The following is a 22,338-nucleotide window of genomic DNA, read 5'->3' as shown; positions in this document are numbered from 1 at the left end:
GACTGTCCAAAGATCTCTAGCTACTGGGGGTCTATATGTAGCTTTTTTGAGGAGGTCTTACATGTACCAATCATATGCTGCCCTAGACTGTTTTTTTTGGTCTTCTACTGGGGTATAATACGAATGCTGCCTCACAATTTGTGTTTTATGTGATAGTTATAGCCAGAAGAGAAATCTGTAGACAATGGAAGTCCGAGGCCCCACCTAGATTTGCGGACTGTCTAAAAAACATCACGATGATTAGTCAGTCAGATATGGCCTGTGACGAAGCGAGTACCAATAAGATCTGGTCCCCACTAATGGCCTGGGTGAAGAAATGAATATTTCAGGGGTCTGTGGTCCGGTCCTCCCTAGTACCGATTATGTTCTTGGTAGGGAACGGGAGTTGGATAAGGAGACAGCCTTCCTCTGGGGGAACCCGGTTTGCTGTACACAGTCCACGAGGGCGGAAATCGAGCTGGCCTGTGTGAAAGGTACGGAGAGTTCCCATCTAGAGCAAATATCATTTGGTGGCACATAAGAGGACAAAAAAAAAAAAAGAAAATCCAAGCAAAAAGCAAAAGGACACTATTGAAGAGATTGTCGGATATCAGTTGGAAAATAGTTCAGGTATCAACTGCTATGCTAATGTACTGGTAAATGTTGTATTTTTTCTCGAAAATCTGCTACAGCAAATTATAGAAAATCAAGAAAAAAGGTTTTGTTCCTTGTTGTATTCTATTTTTGAAAAATTGATAACTGATAAAAGTAAAATCCAAACTGTTTGTGATATTAGGAAACTTTTGGATATATGTTCTGGTTCTACGCAATTTACACAGAATGTGCAACAGGATGCTCAGGAATTTCTAATGTATATGCTTGCAGTATTAGAAGAAAAAGGAATACAAATTGAAAATCTATTTGGACTTCATTATAAATGGGAACATGAATGTGAAGATTGTACGTTTACTTCTACCACAAACATAGACACTGAGAGATTTATATATTTAACAATACCAGACTGTAAAACAGTGTCTTTCAATAAATTAGTTAAAGAAGCAAATCAAAACATGGAGTGTAACCAATGCAAATCAGAAATGTTATCAGCACTATTTATACAAAAGTTTGGACAATATATAATTTTAATGATACATCGTTGTACTACTGATGGAAGAAAATTGGAAACTTTAATTAAAAATGTTGTAGCAAGTCAACTATCAATATCTGGAAGAACATTTGTAGCAGTAGCAATTATTATCCAATATGGACCTTCTACTACATCTGGACATTACACTATTTATAATGCAGTAAAGGATGGACATATTGTAATGATGCTCATTTAGTTTTTAGATATCGTTTGCCAAACGAATTAGCAAATTCATACCTAATATTCTTAAAGCCAAAGTTCTAAGAACATAATTCAACCTATTGGGTATATGATAAACTCTATTAATACAATTACTTTGGATAATTTCAGTGTAAAGGATTTAAGGAATATCATTTGGCTTAGAGGAAATATATTAATGTGAATTAAGCACTTTTTCTGGGATATTCTGACAGCACATATTTTAAAGAATATCATTTAGAGTTTATGTAAATTATGAAGAATTATTGATTGAATTATTGTCTTGTAGTAACAAAATTCTCTTCTAAAGAAGCATTTTATATATGTGTTATTTGTATTATATGCTATGTTATTGAGGATGTTATTTTTATACAATGTGCAGACATAGTTCACTATGTTGAAAATATTTTTGACACAGATTTTTTTTTTTAAACAAACTTCTTGATTGATTTTTTTTGCCCGCTGTTATGTGATGAGTAACATTGAAATCACTATTTATAGTACAATTAAATATATTCTGAGAACAGCAAAAAAGGTAGATCAAATATTTTATGTTATGCTTAAATTATGTTGTATTTATAAAATGATAATATTATATATTATAACTGTATTTTTTCTTCTCTTTTACAGATCCAAATTCTAAAGTTAAAAAGTTTTTAAACTTTAAAATATAACAAACAACTGCAAAAAATGTTTACAATATTTTGATATCTACTACTGTAGAGTTAAGGTTAAGTAATCCAAACACTATCCATTCACTACTACATTCACCCAGGCAATATTTATACACACCTTTAAACACCTACTCACTTGTTAGTGATGTCTAAAATGCCTCAGGTACTAACCATACAGTCCACCAATCGCTATATTACTGGTGATGCAGTTTTTAAGTTATTTACTACTAGCATATACTAATTCATACCTCTGTCAGTACCCAACCAGTTATGCATTTTATCAGATGATCTCTTTCCAATACTCTAATCATTCACTAGAACTGTGTCCTTATGTAATCACTGTACCAAAACACATGCAATTATAAACTCACCCAGCTGTCAACTACCAGCACTCTACATACTCAATCACTGTCTATGCACTTGTACAATGATTCAGTCATGAAGAGACACCATGCTACAGTCAAATCTGCCCAATCTATGCAGGCCCCTAAACCCTTGTAGACTACTGATTCACTTTTGTAATAATTTACGTACTACTTATGCAGTGCTCCAATCACACTCTCACTCTCTCTCCACTCTTGCAATCATCTTCACAGAACCATGCCCTCATCTAATCTCTGTGCCGAAACAGAAGCACTTATAAACTCACACTGGTGTCAACTACCAGCCCTCCATCTACTCAGTCAGTGTGTATGCACTTGAACAATGTTTCAGGCATGAAGAGACACTGTGCTACAGTTAAATGTGCACAATGTATGCAGGCCCCTAACCCCCTGTAGACTACTTTTGCAATAATCTATGTAGTACTCATACAGTGCTCCAATCACACTCTCATTCTCTCTTCACTGATGCAATCATCTTCGTAGAACCATGCCCTCATCTAATCTCTGTGCTGAAACACAAGCCCTTATAAACTCACTCTGGTGTCAACTACCAGCAGTCTATCTACTCAGTCACTGTGTATACACTTGTACAATGTTTTAGGCATGAAGAGACAGTGTGCTACAGCTAAATGTGCACAATGTGTGCAGGCCCCTAACACCCTCTAGACTAGTGATTCACTTTTGTAATAATCTATGTAGTACTCATGCAGTGCTCCAATCACACTCTCATTCTCTCTTCACTGTTGCAATCATCCTCATAGAACCACACCCTCATCTAATCTCTGTGCCGAAACACAAGCACTTATAAACTCACTCCGGTGTCAACTACCAGCAGTCTATCTTCTCAGTCACTGTGTATGCATTTGTACAATGTTTCAGGCATGAAGAGACACTGTGCTACAGTTAAATGTGCACAATGTGTGCAGGCCCCTAACCCCCTGTAGAATATTTCTGATTCACTTTTGTAATACTCTATGTAGTACTCAAGCAGTGCTCCAATCATACTCTCACTCTCTCTTCACTGTTGCAATTATCCTCATAGAACCATGCCCTCATCTAATCTCTGTGCCGAAACACAAGCACTTATAAACTCACTCTGGTGCCAACTACCAGCAGTCTATCTACTCAGTCACTGTGTATGCACTTGTACAATGTTTCAGGCATAAAGAGACACTGTGCTACAGTTAAATGTGCACAATGTATTCAGGCCCCTAATCCCCTGTAGACTACTTTTGCAATAATCTATGTAGTACTCATGCAGTGCTTCAATCACACTCTCACTCTCTCTTCACTGTTGCAATCATCCTCATAGAACCATGGCCTCATCTAATCTCTGTGCCGAAACAGAAGCACTTATAAACTCACTCTTCTCTCAAATACCAGCACTCTGTCTACCCAGTCACTGCCCATGCAGTTGGACAATGACTCAGGCATGAAGAGACACTGTGCTACAGTCAAATTTGCAGAACCTATGCAGGCCCCTAACCCCCTGTAGACTACTGATTCACTCTTGTAATAATCTAGGTAGTACTCATGCACTGCTCGAATCACACTGTCACTCTCTCTAAACTCTTGTAATTATCCTGACTAAAAATATACATATAGAGTGGCCTAGCCACTAACACAAGTATACCTACAATCTCAAAACGGTTGAGGCAGACATAGGTATTCGTTAAACATGTATTCACAGAGTCAAAGTAAATATAAATTCAAAAGTCCACAAACAGATCCAAGATGTAATTCGGTTTTCATTATTTATTTTTCTTTCTTGTATTTTCCAAATGACATTACATAGACATAACAGCCGACACGTGTTTCGTCCATCCGGACTTTTTCAAGGTTTATTGAAACAAGTCTTTACAAGTATACCTACAGCATTCACTGCACTATGCATGCCCACCTCTAACCACATACATACTATTTGAACACTCCTGTAAATACAAAGGTACTACCCATGCAGTCTAGCAATCCTCCTATTACTGCTATGCATGTTCTCAATCATCCATCCAGCACTATGTACTTATCGTATTTCTTTGCCAATTCGTAAGCTCTTATGGAGCAGATTTACAAGCCCCCTGCGCCACTAGTACATCACTTTTTGTGATGTAGTGGTGGTGCTGTGGGCACCTCCATATTTACAAGGAGAGAAAAAGCCATCCTGCATGCGCAGCACTTTCTGTTGAAGGGGCGTTCCATGGCTGTTGCTGTGTATGTTACCACACAACACCCATTGAACAAGGCACATCTCTAGATTTACAAGATATCATAAATCTGGACATGTGTGTGAATGCTGCACCACCCTAGAGGTGGTGTAGCAAGGTGCAATGAAGAGAAATGTTTTCATTTCTCCTCATTTTTTCCTCTTTCAATGCGTGCTGCATTCTACGCCACGCATTGAAGGAGGAAGATGTCTTTAGTGATTGTTTTTGTACAGGAAGGTATTCCTTCCTGCACAAAAACAATCTGCCCACGATGCAACCTAGGAATTCTCCTGTCAGTCACATGCACTTCTCCAATCACCCATCCAGCACTATCTACTTATCCAATCACTCCGTCAAAACCAAAGCACTTATAAATTCAACATGCACTCTGTTTACAGCACTGTAATTATTGTAGTTACTAGTCATGTTCTTATAGGATGGCCTAGCCACTAACACAAGTCCTCGTACAATATTCTATAGTATGCTTACAGAACTCTAACCAGATACATACTATTGGTACACTCCTGTAAATACCCAGGTAGTACCCATGAAGCTTAGGAATCCTCCTGTCAGCCCCATGCACTTCTCCAATCACCCATCCAGCACTATCTAAATCTATCACTGTGCCAATACCTAAGCACTTATAAATTCACCATGCACTCTGTTTTCACCACTGTAATCATTCCACTTACTAGCTATGTACTTATGGAATGGCGTAGCCAATAACACAAGCACAGGTAGAATATTCTGTGCAGTATACATGCAGACCTGTAACCACATACATACTATTTATACACTTTTGCAAACACCCAGTTAGTACCAATGCAGGCTAGGAATTCTCCTGTCAATCCCATGCACTTCAACAATAACCCATCCAGCACTATCTACTTATCCTATCACTCCGCCAATATCTAACCACTTATAAATTCAGCATGCACTCTGTTTGCAGCACTGTACTCATTCTAGTTAGTAGTCATATACTTATGGAATGGCCTAGCCAGTAACACAAGTACAGCTACAATATTCTGTGCACTATGCACGCTGAACCTCTAACTAACTACATACTATTGATACACTCTTCTAAATACCCTCTTAGTATCCATGCATTCTAGGAAACATCCTGTCTGTCCCATGCACTTCTCCAATCATCCATCTAGCACTATCTAGTTATGCTGTCACTCCGCCAATACCTAAGCACTTATAAATTCAGCATGCACTCTGTTTGCAGCACTGTAATTATTCCAGTTACTACTTATGTACTTATGGAATAGCCTAGCCAGTAACACAATTACAGATACAATATTCTGTGCACTATGCATATAGACCTCTAACCAGCTACATACTATTGATACACTCTTCTAAATACCCAGTTAATACCCATGCAGTCTAGGAAACCTTCTGTCTGTCCCATGCAATTCTCCAAACATCTATCCAGCACTATCTACTTATTCTGTCACTCCGCCAATACCTAAGCAGTTATAAATTCACCATGCACTCTCTTTGCAGCACTATAATCATTCCAATTACTAGTGATGTACTTATGGAGTGGCCTAGCTACTAACACAAGAACACCTACAATATTCTCTGCACTATGCATACAGACCTGTAACCACATTCAACTATTGGAACACTCTTGTAAATAATAAGGTACTACCCATGCAGCCTAGGAATCCTCCTGTCAGTCCCATGCACTTCTCCAATCACTACTCATACTGGCTTACAATCAAGCAGGGACTACCCATTTATTAATGTAATCACCCAGGCATTATGCAAGCTCCCATAGAATAATGCAGGCATTGCCCAAGCATTCATGCAATCGTACAGGCATTATCTCTGCACTCATACAAGCTCCTATGTAGCACTGATGCACTTATGCAATCACCCAGGCATTACTCATACACTTGTTCAATCAGACAGGTAGTATCCATGTACACATACAAGCACATACATCGTACTGATGCATTCATGCAATCACACTTCTATCTATAGTCTTTTAATCACTCAAACACTACCTATGAACTCATTGAAAAATCCATGCACTTCCAATATACTCATCCAATCACACATACAGTACTGATGCTATCATGCAATAACTTACAAATTAACAATGCACCTTTTCAATCACTCAAGCTCTAAAGATATGCTCATGCAATGAATCACAAATTACTATACACTTATTGCTCTTTTTTTAACAGATTTGGTGGTTCTGAACAGAACCGTTTTTTTTCTTCTTTTTTGTATTTTGTAATTTTTTTGCATTTTTTAACTATTTTGAATTTTTTTGGGTCTTTTTTAGAAAAACGAAAAACAACAAAAGAAACTGAAGAACTTTGCAATTAAACCATCATTGCAAGAACAAATGGAGAAAAAAAATTAACAAAAGTGGTGTCTTGCAGCAGCAACAATAGCATTGATAGACTGTTCACCACAGCATACAAATTTTTTGCACTTGTTGCAGTGCTGTTCTAAATTACGAAACTCAGGACGGATGTCAGATCCACGGTTTTGTCCAGAGTCTGCTTGGTCCAGCACCCTGGTCTAATGCCACTCCAGCTTCCTTGGCATGACAAAGTTTTTCTTCTTCACTTGCCAGATGTCGAGGGTGTATTGTCCACAGATGTTTCCACATAATGGCAGTTCCGCAAGAATATTTTTTATTTTCACTCCCCCGTGACAGCACCCTTGGGCATAGAGTGCAGCTCACCTTAGTTGCATTGACCTATTTCTTCCCTTCTGGAATGGTAAAGAATTTCCAGACAAGGGACTCCTTCTTTTCTTTCACCTCTTCCTGCAACTCTTCTTCTTCTTCTGATTGAATATTGATTTCAGGAGCAGATGAAAACATTTTTGTTTTTTGATGAACACCCAAAAAATATTTACGCAGCTAAAAAACAACAGGTGTGTCTCCTAGGATGAACTTGAAGCAATGAAAAAAAGGGAGGGGGTCCTTCACATTCTAGAAAGAAAAGTTTGTAAACCAATCAAATGCTTCCTTTTGAAGTCACATGGGGTGCACGCACTCAACGCTCACCCAGCGCACACCCAACGCTCACCCAGCGCGCACCTGACGTGAGTTCGCGAAAATATGTTTAACAATAATATAACTTTATTACAAGTGGAAATATGTGATTTTTTTTAAATGTTTAGATTATCTCTTGGTCTTACATACACTTTAAAGTTATATACATATAGTTTTAAAACATAAATTACGGAAATCGCGCACCTAGCCTATGATGTCACACGTGACCTGGTTCCACGCAACGGTTGCATACGTAACGTGCAGCCAGTGCGACCCCATACCTATATGATGTTGCGCGGAACATGGCACCGCGTACCCGTCACATACCAAACACGCATCCTTCATGACTTTAGCAATATGGCAGATAGGATCTGTGCACCGATCGAGCAGAATACGCGCATCCTGGTTTTTGTAAAAAAAAATGAAATATATATACATATTTATTCTAGAAGATAGAAAACAGTACATAATTATAAAAAATACAAGGAAAAATTAAAAAAGTATAGTAAAGTTCCATAATATTAAAAAAATATATATGTATGGTTTGCAAAAAATTTTAATCTTACATTAACATTTAAAAAACCTTTGAAATTCACTGAAAAAACCATAGGTTTCAGGGACGTTATAGTTAGAAATTAGCATTTAAAAAATCTTAGAAATTCACTGAAAAAGCCATAGGTTTCAGGGGCGTTATAGATAGTTGAACATTTCACTCATACAAAACCAGAGAAATTCCCCTGTTATATTTAGTTCAGCTAACTATCATCTGTCACTGATGACATCTCAAATGACATCACTGATGACATCACTGATGACATCATCCAGTGACTGTGTGTTTCTGTAAAGTTTAAATATGTTTAATATATATAGGGAAAGGCATATTGAAGAATGAGTGGGTGTATAAGTGTCTGAATGGATCATTTAGTAGGTGTGTGACTGACTCTATAAGTGAGTGATTAAACGTATCTTACTGAATGCATGGGTTAGTGACTAAACTGTGTGAATGTCTGTATCCGTCTGTCTGTTGGCGTGTTAGCGGCTGCATGGGTTTGTGAATAGCTACATGAGTGTCTATATAGGTTATTGATTGGTTGTCTGAGTATCTGTATGGGTAGCTGAGTGTTTGTGTGGGTGGGTTGTGTGTGACTCTGTGTAGATGTGTGAGTGGTTGATTCACTGGGTGCATGGTTTCAAGAGTGCATCTGTGATGGACTGTATGGGTGGGTGAGTGTGTATATATGTGTGATAGTGAGTGAATGTATAGCTCAGTGTACATGTGTGAGTAACTACAAATTTGAAAGGCAGTATATATGTGTGTTGGAGTATATAAATGGCTATAAATAAGAGTGTGTGATTGTGAGAGTCGCTGTATGGATGAGTGGGTGCTTGTATCACTGATTGCGTAAGAATGTGCTAGTATTTGTATGAGTAAGTGAGCTGGTGTGTGTATAACTGTATAGGTGAGTAAATGGCAGTGTGATTAAGTATTTGCATGACTGACTAGGTGTGTGAGTACCTCTATGGATGAGTGGCAGAGTGTGAGTGTCTATATAGGTGTATGAGTGCATACGATAGACCTGCACTGAGTGACCATAAGTGTGAGTGACTGTATGGATGAGTGAGTGGATGTGTATGTAAACCAAAGAATCAGTGAGTGGGTATGTAGTTATTGGTGTTGAAGTGTCTGTAATTTAGACGGGGTGTATCAAAGGGTATATTTGGGTGTGAGAAGATGCATCAAATTATTACATGGATGATGTCATCAGTAATGTCATCAGTGACGTCATTTGAGATGCCATGAGTGATGTCATGAGTGATGTCACGGACCATGTCATGAGTGATGTAATATGTGGCATTATCATCAGTGCATTGCGGGGGCGTGAGTTATAGTTAGCTGAACTGACTATAGCGGGGGAATTTCTCTGGTTTTGTATGAGTGAAATGTCCAACTAACTATAACGCCCCTGAAACCTATGTTTTTTTCAGTGAATTTCAAAGGTTTCTTAAATACTCATTTCTAACTATAACGTGCCTGAAACCTATGGTTTTTTCAGTGAATTTCAAAGGTTTCTTAAATGCTACTTTCTAACTATAACATGCCTGAAACCTATGGTTTTTTAAGTGAATTTCAAAGGTTTTTTAAATGCTAATTTCTAACTATACCGTGCCTGAAACCTATGGTTTTTTAAGTGAATTTCAATGTTTTATTAAATGCTAATTTCTAACTATGCCTACAAAGTTAGGACATGTGAAGAAAGAGGAAGAAAAGCGCAACAAGAAGCAAAACAAATGCAGAACAACAGAAGTCCAGAAAGATGAAGAAAAGTGCAGGAAGAAGCAAGAGATGTGCAGAAAGTACCAACAGAGGGGCAGAAAGTCCTCCTGTGCCCCTAACTTTTTAGTGACGGGTACTGGTGTTAACTGACTCTGACTAACCAGGACCGGAGCAAGTGCTATGCTAAAAGACACTTAGAATACAGTGAAAACACCTACATACACTAGGGAACACTATGCATTGGGGTACCCCTGTAATGAGTATGATCTCCTCTGGATTTGCCATGAGTCAGTGCCTGGGTCATTGCATGGGTAGTGACTGGATGATTAGAGTGCTGCAAGGACAGTGCATGGTGATTTTATAACTGCTTGGGTTTTGGCGGAGTGATTGGATAAGTACATGATGCTGGATGGGTGATTAGAGGAGTGCATGGGTAGTGGCAGGGCCATGGCTGAACTGCATGGGTACTGCTCAGGGTATTGTAGTCTGGAGTGCATGGGTACAACCTGGGTAATTGGAGGAGTGAATCAGTACTGTGTAGGTGGTTAGAGGTCTGCATGGGTAGTACACAGGGCATTATAGCGGTGCATGTGTTAGTGCCTGGGTCACTCCATGAATACATGGGTACTGACTGGAAGATTAGAGTACTGCAAGGAGAGTACATAGTCAATTTATAAGTGCCTGGGTTTTGGAGGAGTGATTGGATAAGTACATGGTGCTTGCTGGGTGATTGGAGGAGTGCATGGGTAGTGGCAGGGCAATGGCTAAACTGCATGGGTACTGCTCAGGGTATTGTAGCAGTACATGAGTTAGCGCATGACTCATTCCATGAGTGCATGGGTAGTGACTGGATGATTACAGTGCTGCAAGGAGAGTGCATGGTGAATTTATAAGTGCTTGGGTTTTGGTGGAGTGATTGAATAAGTACACAAATGTCCCATCAGACCCTGCCCCCTCCCTTCACCACTGTGCAAACGCACCACATGGTGGATTTTAATTTGGGGGATTAATTCCCCTTGAATCCTGAGGGTCCCTGGGGGCCAACTAGCCCACCAGGTACCTCCAGTAAGCACCACAGAGCTGCGTTGCAGAGAGGTGGTCCAAGGCCACGCCCCTTTTTACTCCTCTCTGCAAGGCAGCTTCATGGCGCTTAGTAGAGGTATCTGGTGGGCCAGTTGGCCCCCAGAGACCCTCGGGATTCAAGGGGACTTAATCCCCCAACTTAAAATGGGCCACAGGGCGCGTTTGCACAGTGGTACAGGAAGGGGGCGGGGTCTGATATGACAAGTGTGCAAATGCGCCATGTGGTGCATTTTAAGTTAGGGGTTTAAGTTCCCTTGAATCCTGAGGGTCCCTGGGGGCCAACTAGCCCACCAGGTATCTCCAGTATGCACCAGGGAGCTGCGTTGCAGAGAGCTTTTTAGAAGACATGCCCCTTTTTACACCTTTCTGCAACGCAGCTCTTTGGCGCTTACTGGAGGTCCATGGTGGGCTAATTGGCCCCCAGGGACCCTCAGGAACGAAGGGAACTTAATTCCGTAATTTACAATGTGCCAGGGGGTGCATTTGCACACTTGGGATGTCAGGCCCCGCCCCCTCCTTGCACCACTGTGCAAACGCGCCCCCTGGTGTGTTCTAAATTGGGGGATTAATTCCCCTTGAGTCAAGAGGGTCCCTAGGGGCCAATTAGCCCACCAGGAACCTCCAGTTAGCACCACAGAGCTGCGTTGCACAGAGGTGTAAAAATGGGCATGGCCTCTGAACACCTCTCTGCAACACAGCTCCCTGGCGCATACTGGAGGTACCTGGAGGGCTAGTGTGCCCCCAGGAACCCTCAGGATTGAAGGGGACTTAATGCCCCAATTTACAATGTGCCAGGGGGTGTGTTTGCACACTTGCTATGTCTGGCCCCACCCCCTCCCTGCACCACTGTGCAAACGCACCCCCTGGCGTATTGTAAATTGAGGGGATTAATTCCCCTTTAATCCTGAGGGCTCCCTGAGGGCCAACTAGCCCACCAGGTACCTCCAGAAAGCGCTACAGAGCTGCGTTGCAGAGAGGTGTAAAAAGGGGTGTGGCCTCTGAACACCTCTCTGCAATGCAGCTCCCTGGCACACACTGGAGGTACCTGGTGGGCTAGTTTGCCCCTAGTGACCCTCAGGATTGAAGGGGATTTAATCCCCCAATTTACAATGTGCCAGGGGGTGTGTTTGCACACTTGCTATCTCTGGCCCCACCCCCTCCCTACACCACTGTACAAACACACCCCCTGGCGTGTTGTAAATTGGGGATTAATTCCCCTTGAGTCCTGAGGGTCCCTGAGGGCCAACTAGCCCACCAGGTACCTTCAGTAAGCACCACAGAGCTGTGTTGCAGAGAGGTGTAAATACCACTGTGCAACGCAGCTCCCTGGCGCATACTGGAGGTTCATGGTGGGCTAGTTGGCCCCCAGGGACCCTCAGTATTCAAAGGGAATTCATTCCCCAACTTACAACGCGCCAGGGGGTGCATTTTCTGCAGGGAGGGGGCGGGGCCTACACGCAATGCCGTTATTTTTTTTGTTTTTTTTCAAGAAGGGAGGCTGTACTTCTGTTGCCTTTTTTCAGGCCCTGGGAACCCATCCCCCAGGGCCTGGCCCCCTTTTTTTATTTTTATATAAATGTAAACGGGAGGCCGCATGGGCCCCCCTTCCGTGGCCAATTCCGGCCTCGCGGACCCCATCCCCGGGCCACATATTTTTTTATAGGAAGGGGGCCACTTGGCCCACTCCTGTGGCCTCTGTTGGCCCCGGGGACCCATCCCACGGTGCCGGCCTTTATTTATTAAAAATTTTATTTGGGGAAGGGGGCTGCCTGACCCCCTACTGGGCCACTTCTGGGCACAGGGGACCCCATTCCCCGGGGCCTGGCCATCCTTTTTTATATTTGGGAGGGGGACCGCTTGGCCCCCCTCCTCAGGCCAAATATGACCCCGGGGACCCCATCCCCCGGGGCCTCGCCACTTTGTTGGGGCCCGTGGGGGGAGCCCCAATGCCCCCACTGCCCCTGCCGGCTCCCAGCCCCCTGCGGGAGCCAGCATTGCTTTTCCATATGGGGAGCTGCTGACATGCAGCTCCCCGTGTGGAAAAGCAATGTGGTTTGATTTTTAAAAAGCGAGGGCAGGTTTCCTGCTATCGCTTTCAAAACCGTAACCATAGTTTGCTGTAACAGCAACAGCAGTGTCCCGGGGTGAGCACCCCGGGACATTGCAGGAGCCGGCCCTCAGGGGTGGCGGTCCCCAGGGCCATGAAGGGCTCCAGGAGGGGCCCCTCTCCCACCACATGCACAGCCCCAGGGAGGTGGTGGTCTCGGGGCTCGGGGGTCTATCACAGACCCCCAAATATGAATATTAGTGCCCCGGGGAGGTGGCAGTCCCTGGGGTGTGTGGGGGGGGCTCGAGCCCCCCAACACAGGTGTATTATTATTATTTTTTAAAGGCCCGGGGGGGTGGCGGTCACTGGGGCAGCAGGGGGGCTGTTTGCCCCGCTAATTAATTAATAATTATTTAATTAATTAATAAAAGCCCCAGGGGGGTGGCGGGCCCTGGGGCTTGAGGGGCCTCCAAGGCACCCCACAGATTAAAAAAGAAGCCCCAGGGGGTGGCGGTCCACGGGACTGCGGGGGGGCTGTGCGCCCCCCGCAACTCATTAATATTGCCCCGGGGAGGTGGCAGTCTGGGCCGGATTCGTGCACCCAGCGCGAATTCAGCTGATTTTTTTCTTTTTTTTAAAATGCTTTTTTGGGCTCTGGGGGTTCTTGTGGGACCCCCTGAGCACGCCTAAGGGGTCAGGGTGTTTCTACCCTGCCCCCTTTTCTTGTTTTTTTGCGTTTGTTTTTCTGTTTTCTTGTGCCTCGGTTACCGAGGCACAAGATGGCTGCCAACACTTTCTGGTTTGGAGTGTTGACAGCCAATTAGATTAAAGCTCGTGGTCGGGAGGGTGCACGGATCCACCGCGCATCTATATATCGAAACTTTTTTTTTGTTGTTGATTTTCTCAGCAACTACTGAACAGATTTACACCCTTTAAGAACAAGCATTGGCATAGCCAATAGGTCTCGCCTTTGGGACCTTATAAGTGTTTAGCGAGAGCTATTGCCTTTGCCAGTGTGTTTAAGCTACGTGTAGCGTAGTGCGTCTGCTGTACAGTACATTTAAAAAGTTATATAAGTGTTATAAGAAATGTTGTTACCTTATATATAATTAGGATGATATTATGTATAATTGAACAACTGTATTAAAAAAGAAATAACATAAAAAATGCTGCAACGCATGTCTAATTTCTAATTGTATCCTATATTTAAACTGGAAAGTCCATCTGCTTTTAACTGGTAGAGTCTCCGGATGAAAACCAGATTCCGATCTTGTAATTCTGATGGGTCCAGTAGTGTGGATATTGCCCTTGCTCGTGGTTTGCCTTGAAATGGGCTTGCGGTTTTAAAAGGCAGCCTATGCATCGTCTGTTGAAGAGCCGGAAGTGCTCTGTTTGGATGGGGTTTGCAGAGGCTGTGCCTTGCACAGTTGGTATCAGCTGTTAATCTCACTCCCAGATAATCAAAAGTAGATGCTGTGTTCGAGCATCCATCATCTACATTGCAGGCTGACCTCTGCCTTGCGCGGTCTCTAGAGCCATAACTCATGTGTTGCCATAAATGTGTGGAAAGCATCGAAATGAAGCTGAAAGCTGTTGCTGCTCACAAGATGTGCTCACCTGGGACCTGTAACGACATCCCCGCATCTATCAGGCCTGCCCCTGCCCCCGGCAATTTACACTAGAGCTGTAGCCGCACAGCTTTAAAGAACAGTGCGTCACGACGATGTATCAGGCCGACAACTCGATCACTCTTTTCAGCGCCCTGCAGCCTTTGGGCTGAAGTAGCGCTATGCTGAGACCAGACACACATACATGCACGTCACGTCCGCAGAACAGCCTCATGTGTCTGAATATGAAAAAAATACGCTCCCGGCGAGAGTAGGTGAGGCGCAACATCATCTCGGCACAATTGAATTAATTTTGCAGAGTGCTTACACTGTCATGTGGTGGCTTCAATGCGCTTTTAGAGAATTATCTGGTAGGAGTTCAGAACTTGGAAGGGTGGGGGGATTGAACTGATGGACCCTGCGTGCGACACTGCTCGAAAAAGCACGAGCACGAAAGTGAAAGCTAAATACAAACGAGTGGCTGGAGACGCAATATGTGGTGGGGAGGGGGAGAAGCGGGAGTTGTGTGTGCACGTGCGTCATCGTGATCGCGATCGCTCTGAAAGCGATCGCGATGACGCACGAGTTTTCAAAGTGCTGCTGGCGGCCGGCTGCGCGCGTGCACGATCGCGTGAACGCAAGCGTTAGGCCAGCCAGCAGCACTTTGAAATTCCCACTTACAAAATGTCTCTTCGAGCCAGCGCAAGCGCTGGGCTCAGCGAGACCTAAAAAGGGCGCTTTCTGAAGCAAGCACTACCTTTTTGCCAAATTTGGTGTAATTCCGTTCAGCAGTTCGAACTGTAGCCGTGTCTAAAGTTTCCTATGGGAAATGCATTTTTCGACCACTTTTTTTTAAATTTCTCAGGAACTACTGAACGGATTTACACCATTTAGGAAAAAGAGTTCTTTCTGAAACAAGGCTACCTTTTTGCCAAATTTGGTGTAATTCTGTTCAGCAGTTCAGGCTGTAGTCATGTCTAAAGATTCCCATGGAAAATAACATGGGGAAAACATGTTTTGGGACCCCCCCTTTTTTCTCAGCCCCCGCTTGCCGAATCACCCCAAAACTTTCAAGATAGGAGCTGACCAGAGCGCCCCACGAGTTTTAAACTTTTTGCGAAGATTTGTCTACCGGCGCCAACGTTATTGGGAAAACAAAAAATGAGTTTCCTTTGGAAACTAGGTCCTAACTATAACTACCTACTGGCGACCGCCAGTAGGTAATAAGTATAGATATCTGTGTGTATATATCTGTGTGCATATATATATATATATATAGATATATACATAGATATATATATAATGTGATCAAGACTGCCGTGGGGCAGTCGAAACGCGTCAGGCTGGGCACTTGCTTGTAACAGCAACGTTTTTTTATCTGCAACAATAAATGGAAAAACCTTTTCTCTCAGTGTGTGGTCCGTACCTGTCTTCGCGCCCGTGACTGGGATTGTTTCAGGATTGTGTATCTCACATATATATATATATATATATATATATATATATATATATATATATATATATATATATATTCACTGAAAAAACCATGGGTTTCACACACGTTATAGTTAGGAATTAGCATTTAAAAAACCTTGCACATTCACTTAAAAAACCATAGGTTTCACACATGTTATAGTTAGCTGGGCATTTCACTCGTGAAAAACCATTGAAATTTCCACGTTATAGTTAGTGCAGGCAACTATAACTCACGCGACCGCAATCCTCTGCTGATGATGTCAGATATTACATCACTGATGACATATGTGTCTTTATGAAAAATAAATATTTGTAATATATGTATAGCTAAGATTAATGGAAGAAGACATGGGTAAATAAGTGTCTAAATACAGTATTAGCATCAACAGAGGATTGCGGTCGCGTGAGTTATAGTTGCCTGCACTAACTATAACGTGGAAATTTCAATGGTTTTTCACGAGTGAAATGCCCAGCTAACTATAACATGTGTGAAACCTATGGTTTTTTAAGTGAATGTGCAAGGTTTTTTAAATGCTAATTCCTAACTATAACGTGTGTGAAACCTATGGTTTTTTCAGTGAATTTGTACGGTTTTTTAAATGCTAATTTATGTATTTATTTATTTATTTATTTTTTAAAAGTGTTTTCACCGTGCGCGTAACGTGCGCGCACGGTGCGCGCGCTGCGGGCGTGCGGCGCGCTGCGCGCACCGCGCGCCCACGTTACGTAGTTCGCGGAATTTTTCCGTTTCTACCGTGCGCGTACGCTACGCGCACTCCGCGATTTTTTGTAAAAAAATTAAAATACATTTTTGCCCTTGGGGGTCCTTCTGAGACCCCCTGACCAAGGCTAGGGGGTCAGGAACTGTCCAGCCTGCCCCCTTTTCACGTTATCCACCTTTGTTTTTCACCCCCTCAGACTGCGAGAGACAAAATAGCAGCCGACACTTCCTGGTTTCGACCGATTCGAATGTTTACTAAGATCTAACAACCAATCAGAATCGCGCTCGCGCACGGCAGCGTGCGCGTACGGTAAGCTTACTGTACGCGCTCGGAGCGCGCCTATAGATATATATATTGATTTAAATGCTATTTTCTCGGGAAATACTGAACAGATTTACACCAGACCTGCAAAAGGCACATCCCTGACCTGAGGACTACCTCTCTGCCAAATTTCAAGTAATTCTGTTCAGCCGTTCCGGCTGCAGCTTGGACTAAAGGTCCTATGGAAAAATGCATGGGGAGAACGCATTTTGGGACCCCCCCCTTTTTCTCAGCCCCCTCTTGATGAATCCCCCCGAGACTTTCAGGGAAGGAGCGGAGCATAGCGCCCCACCTATTTTGAGAAATTCGCGAGGATTCATCGACCGGCGCCAAAGTTATTCAAAATAGAATGTTGCGGATTTCCTATGGAAAAGGGTTCCTAACTATAACTACCTACTGGCGACCGCCAGTAGGTAATATATATATATATATATATATATATATATATATATATATATATATATATATATATATATATATATATATATATATATATATATATATATATATATATATATATATATATATATATATATATATATATATACATGAAGATGTTTCTACTGTTCTTTTCCCCATGTGAGTAGGCAATTGTTAGTGGTGAGGCAGTAGTGGTGAAACGGGGAGAGGGGTAAAAAGAAAAGAAAATATCACTTGCCTGCCCACCAAGTGGTCAGCTGGCCAATCGACACCTCTCTTCTGTTTTCTCCTCCGTCATCTCCTTCTGTGACCTGAAAGCATACAGGCTCCCAGACTCCCCTAAACAATAACAACTCTGCTGTCACCAGCATGACAGCAGCATCATGATTGGTCTGAGCGCCGTGATTTACGCTCGGAGTGGGAGCCTGTGCATGTTCTCCACCCAGGCAGTGCAATACAGCCGGGTGGAGAACATGCTAAGTGCGCATGACTGTTTAGCCGACCCAATATGGCGGGCCAAACTGTTATGAGCACTTAGGTGCAGTCACTACTCCTCCCCCTCCTGGCTGTGACAACAGCCAAGCCCGCCTCAAAACTGGCTTCACCAGGGAAAAATTAAATGATAATAACATTGTGTTATTAGCATTTTATGTTTCCATTATTTGTACTGCTGAAAGCATTGGGGCGACGCTCCTCTACCTTAGCGGAGTTGCCGCCCGTCCAGGAAAATGTCACAACTTTTTATGCAATTAATACACAAATGACAGGGTATCACTATTTATATTAAAATGAAAAAAAATGGCAACCATGGGTTTGGGAAGTTGATGAGTTACAATGTTTGTAATAACATGTTTTAAATCTTACAAATATACTCTAACGCTTTCGCTTCAGGCCAAAGATGTTATCTGTAAGAAAGACTATTATAAAGCGTAATAGGGCTCATTCTGTGTACCGTAGTAAAAGGCTGCGAAGGAATTACACTTAACTCCAGCATTCCTATTTTTGAAGAACAAAGACATTTTGAAGCACTGAAAAGCATATTGCTGCTATTAAAGGCCACTAATAACTTCTGAAAGTATTTTCATAAGCTGGTGCAAAGTGCTGGTTTGATCTCTGATGGGCCAATTTAAGCAACAATTTCCAGCACACTGGGATCGCTGCTCATTCAATAAACTGTAAGAAATAAAATGTACAGTACATGAATTAGTTTAGGTTCTGCATGCTCAAAATTATTTTTTATCCTGCCAGAGTCATTTCTTTCATTACAGACCCCTGTGATGCCTCTTGCTGTAAAAATCATTTAGAAACATTCTTGTGAAATCTCACTAACCCCCTGCCCTAACACTCCTAAAAATACACGTGTTTGCAAATGTTAGTGTAATGGAGCTAGAAAATGTGATAGTATTCTCCCAGAAAAGTGCTAATAAGAAACTAAAGTAGGAAGGGAAGATAGAAGAAAACAAGGAAGGAATGGAGGAAATAAAGAGATAAGGAAGAAGGAGAGGAATTAAGCAATGAAGGTAGGGGAGACAAGGAGATAGGGCAAACGAATCGCTTAGGTTTGTGTCAAAATATAAAGGAAAAAAACTGTGCAGCCAAAATGTCGAGGCCTAAATACCGACAACCAGGTAAGTGTTTGTGGGTCATTATTCGTAACTCCATCTTTTTACCTTGAAGATATAGCCAAAGTAAACACATATGTTAAGTATGGTAAACCTATAATGACCAATGTCTACTTACCGCTATGATATTTTGATTCTCGATTTTTCGGCCTCAATCTTTTTTCTTGATTTTCTGGTGGGGAACGGGAGCAGCTAAGCACAATACAACAAAGCAATTTGACTTTATAAGCAGGCCTAGCATAGTGTTGCCTGCTATGAGTAGAGAGAGAGAAATAGATTAAAACAACCGAGTCATAAACCTGTGTTTGAATTTGGGAAAGCTATTTTGGTAACACAACTCTAGAGGGAGCTTGTGGTCAAATGTGTTGTTATGCAACATAGGTGCTATCCTTCCAAAGGTTGTGTGTCCGATTATTCTTAACAAAAATATTGTCTGACAGAAATACTTTGGCCTAAATATTGTTTACAATATATAATCTCATTGGCTGTAGATTTTCTATAACTAACTCCAGTGGGAGATATTTTTGTAAATTGGATACGTCTCTGTCACTTAATATTTTGGATACAACATTTTGGTACCGTTTGTAATACGGAAACATAATCCTACGAAAACATGAACGAATACCAAATAGGTACAAGGGATATATGCTGCATTGAATAGAAGCAGTAACTTTGTCTAGTCAGGCACTTGTTAAGCTTCAGAGTAGCATCCCTAGCCGCACTTAGAAGCATAGTTTATTTATTTATTTAATGCGATTTTATATAGCGCAAACATTACCCGAAGGTGTCAGAGCGCTTTACAAAAGAACCAGTTGCGTTACATAAGGACTTTGGATTACATGAGTTACATAAGAGATACAAACAGAAAAAATTGCAAATGTACAAATTGTAAAGTCACTCAAGGAAGAGATACAAACAGATAAACTCTGAAATCACATAGGAATGGTAGTAAGTACAAAGGTCTACTACATATACTAGTAGTTAGAGTTATATATAGATAAAAATTGCAAATTCACTCAGGAATACATTTTAACATCTATATTGGCTGGTGATGCCTACTAACTGCTCTTTATCATGCAGTGTTTAAGACAGAACTTAAAGATGCAATAATAGAATACTACAAGCTTAATAAGAACACTTTGAGTGCTCAAGTCAGACAATCAATCAATCAAGGCAGACAATCAAAATGGTTATACAAGAGTTGTGTACAACGGAGCAATCACAAACGTGATTATTTCAAAATCCTGACACATTTAAGATACTACACAGCTTAGGCCCCACCTACCTGAACAGTCGCAGCTCCTTCAAACCAATCACCCAGACTTCTACGCTCTGCACACATACACTCCACTACATAGAACAAGGGCTAGGCACACACCTGCTGAGCGCCAGCATAACCTCATGGGAGATAGTGCTCTTTACAAATCGACATAACATAATATAACATAGCATAATATCATATAGGGACAGAGAGTCCAAGAAACAATAGCACACTTAACAAAAAGGCCCCGAGGGGCTGTTAATTTGTCTCAATTAAAATCGCAGACAGCAGAGCTAGTGGCAGACATCCAAGACTTCACAGACTTTTGTTCTAAGCTACACAAGTTCCAACTGTCCCAACTGTCTGATAATGCTGAAGAAACACACCCTTATCCTGGTGGCATCAGATTGACTTGGATAGAGGAGGCACTATGCCACTCATTGGCCGAACCAATATCTATTCCTGACACCTAAGCTATATCTGCTATACAAGACGGGAAGGTCCCATGCAGTGTCAGCCTTACCACTAAGCTCTAAAACGTACACAGACTAGCTGGATTGTCTTGCTCACCTACCTGAGGTTTTTGTTGGTGCCGAGAAAGGAAGATGGTAGAGTGAGTCTGCTATGGTGGATGCCGCTCAGTGAGCTCCCCATTGGCTACGTGGCTCCTCTCATTCCCGCACTCAGGTACTAAGGCTAAAGCCCAGTGCGACACGCCGAGTGTACCGGGGCAGGGGGGGGTGCTCCAATGCCCCCCTAGACAGCAGCCCGGATTTTTCATGCTTGCCTTCCTGTTTGTGTCAACAGATGGCGGTCGGATAGATGTCTCTGCGGCTCCACAGCTGTACGGCTTCACGGCGGCTGAACGGAGTGGTGTAGATGGCTCAATGACAGGCACCAAGCAGCTAGCCGCTCGCTGATTCATCAATGTGACGGCTTGGCTCAGCTGTCACACGCAGTCTTGTGCATGCGAGCCGAGCAGCGTTTTGGACATATACTGGGCGGACGCTTTACTACATCACGACGACTGCTTCAGAGGATACACTCTGAGCCTCAGCAATCAGCTGGGAAGGTCAGTGCCAACTCGTGTTCCCACTCATGTTACCCCGCGCAGCTATGTCCACCCAGGTACTTTGGGCCCCAAAGGGGTGGGGGCATACAGGGGACAATCTAGCATTAGGCAACAGCCCTATTCCTGAAGAAGTTGGCACAGGCAGGCACGAGGGTCAGGATGCCACAGCAGACCTTGAATCTGGCTCTCAGCTCGGGCGACCTATCCTCAGACTACTCCGCTCTGGCAGGGCCGGGAGGGTACTCCAGTCCTGTGGCTCAGTTAACTCCATCCCTTGGCAAGAGATGGCTGAAATCCTCATGTCAGCAGTACAGGACAGCCTGGAGGAAAAGGGTCTACCTCTGACTGGCGTTTCAGGTTCACAGAGGAGTGGCCTCCTTGCAAAATCACCTGATGATTTTAATGGTCCTGAGGCTCAAGATGAGATCAGCAGTGTTGGCGAAAGTGAGAGCCAACCAATATCAAGTACTTTCGGAGCTGGCGACTGCTCCCCCAATGTGGTAACTACTTTTGCTATGCAAATACTTTAGGAACAGGAGCAGGTTTACCCTCTATCAAGTATCATTAATGATAGCAATGACAACGTTGGTACACTCCATAATCTGGACCCCGACCCTCTAATTTGTATAGCAGCAGGTGAGAATAGTCTAATGCCATTATTCTCATCCTGTTGTAAAGACGGGCCAGTGGTATTTGAGGGCTCCATGCCCGTTTATTTAGAACAGACCCTTCAGGATGTACGAGGTTTTGCTGGGAGCATCAACACAGTCAGCAGACGTGGCTCGCAGGGCTGGTGGTAATGGGAGCAATGCTGAAATGATTGAATCCTCT

This window comes from Triturus cristatus, chromosome 2_2, assembly GCF_964204655.1.
Source record: "Triturus cristatus chromosome 2_2, aTriCri1.1, whole genome shotgun sequence".
Classification (NCBI taxonomy): domain Eukaryota; kingdom Metazoa; phylum Chordata; class Amphibia; order Caudata; family Salamandridae; genus Triturus; species Triturus cristatus.
Note: the sequence above shows the minus strand (reverse complement) of the source record.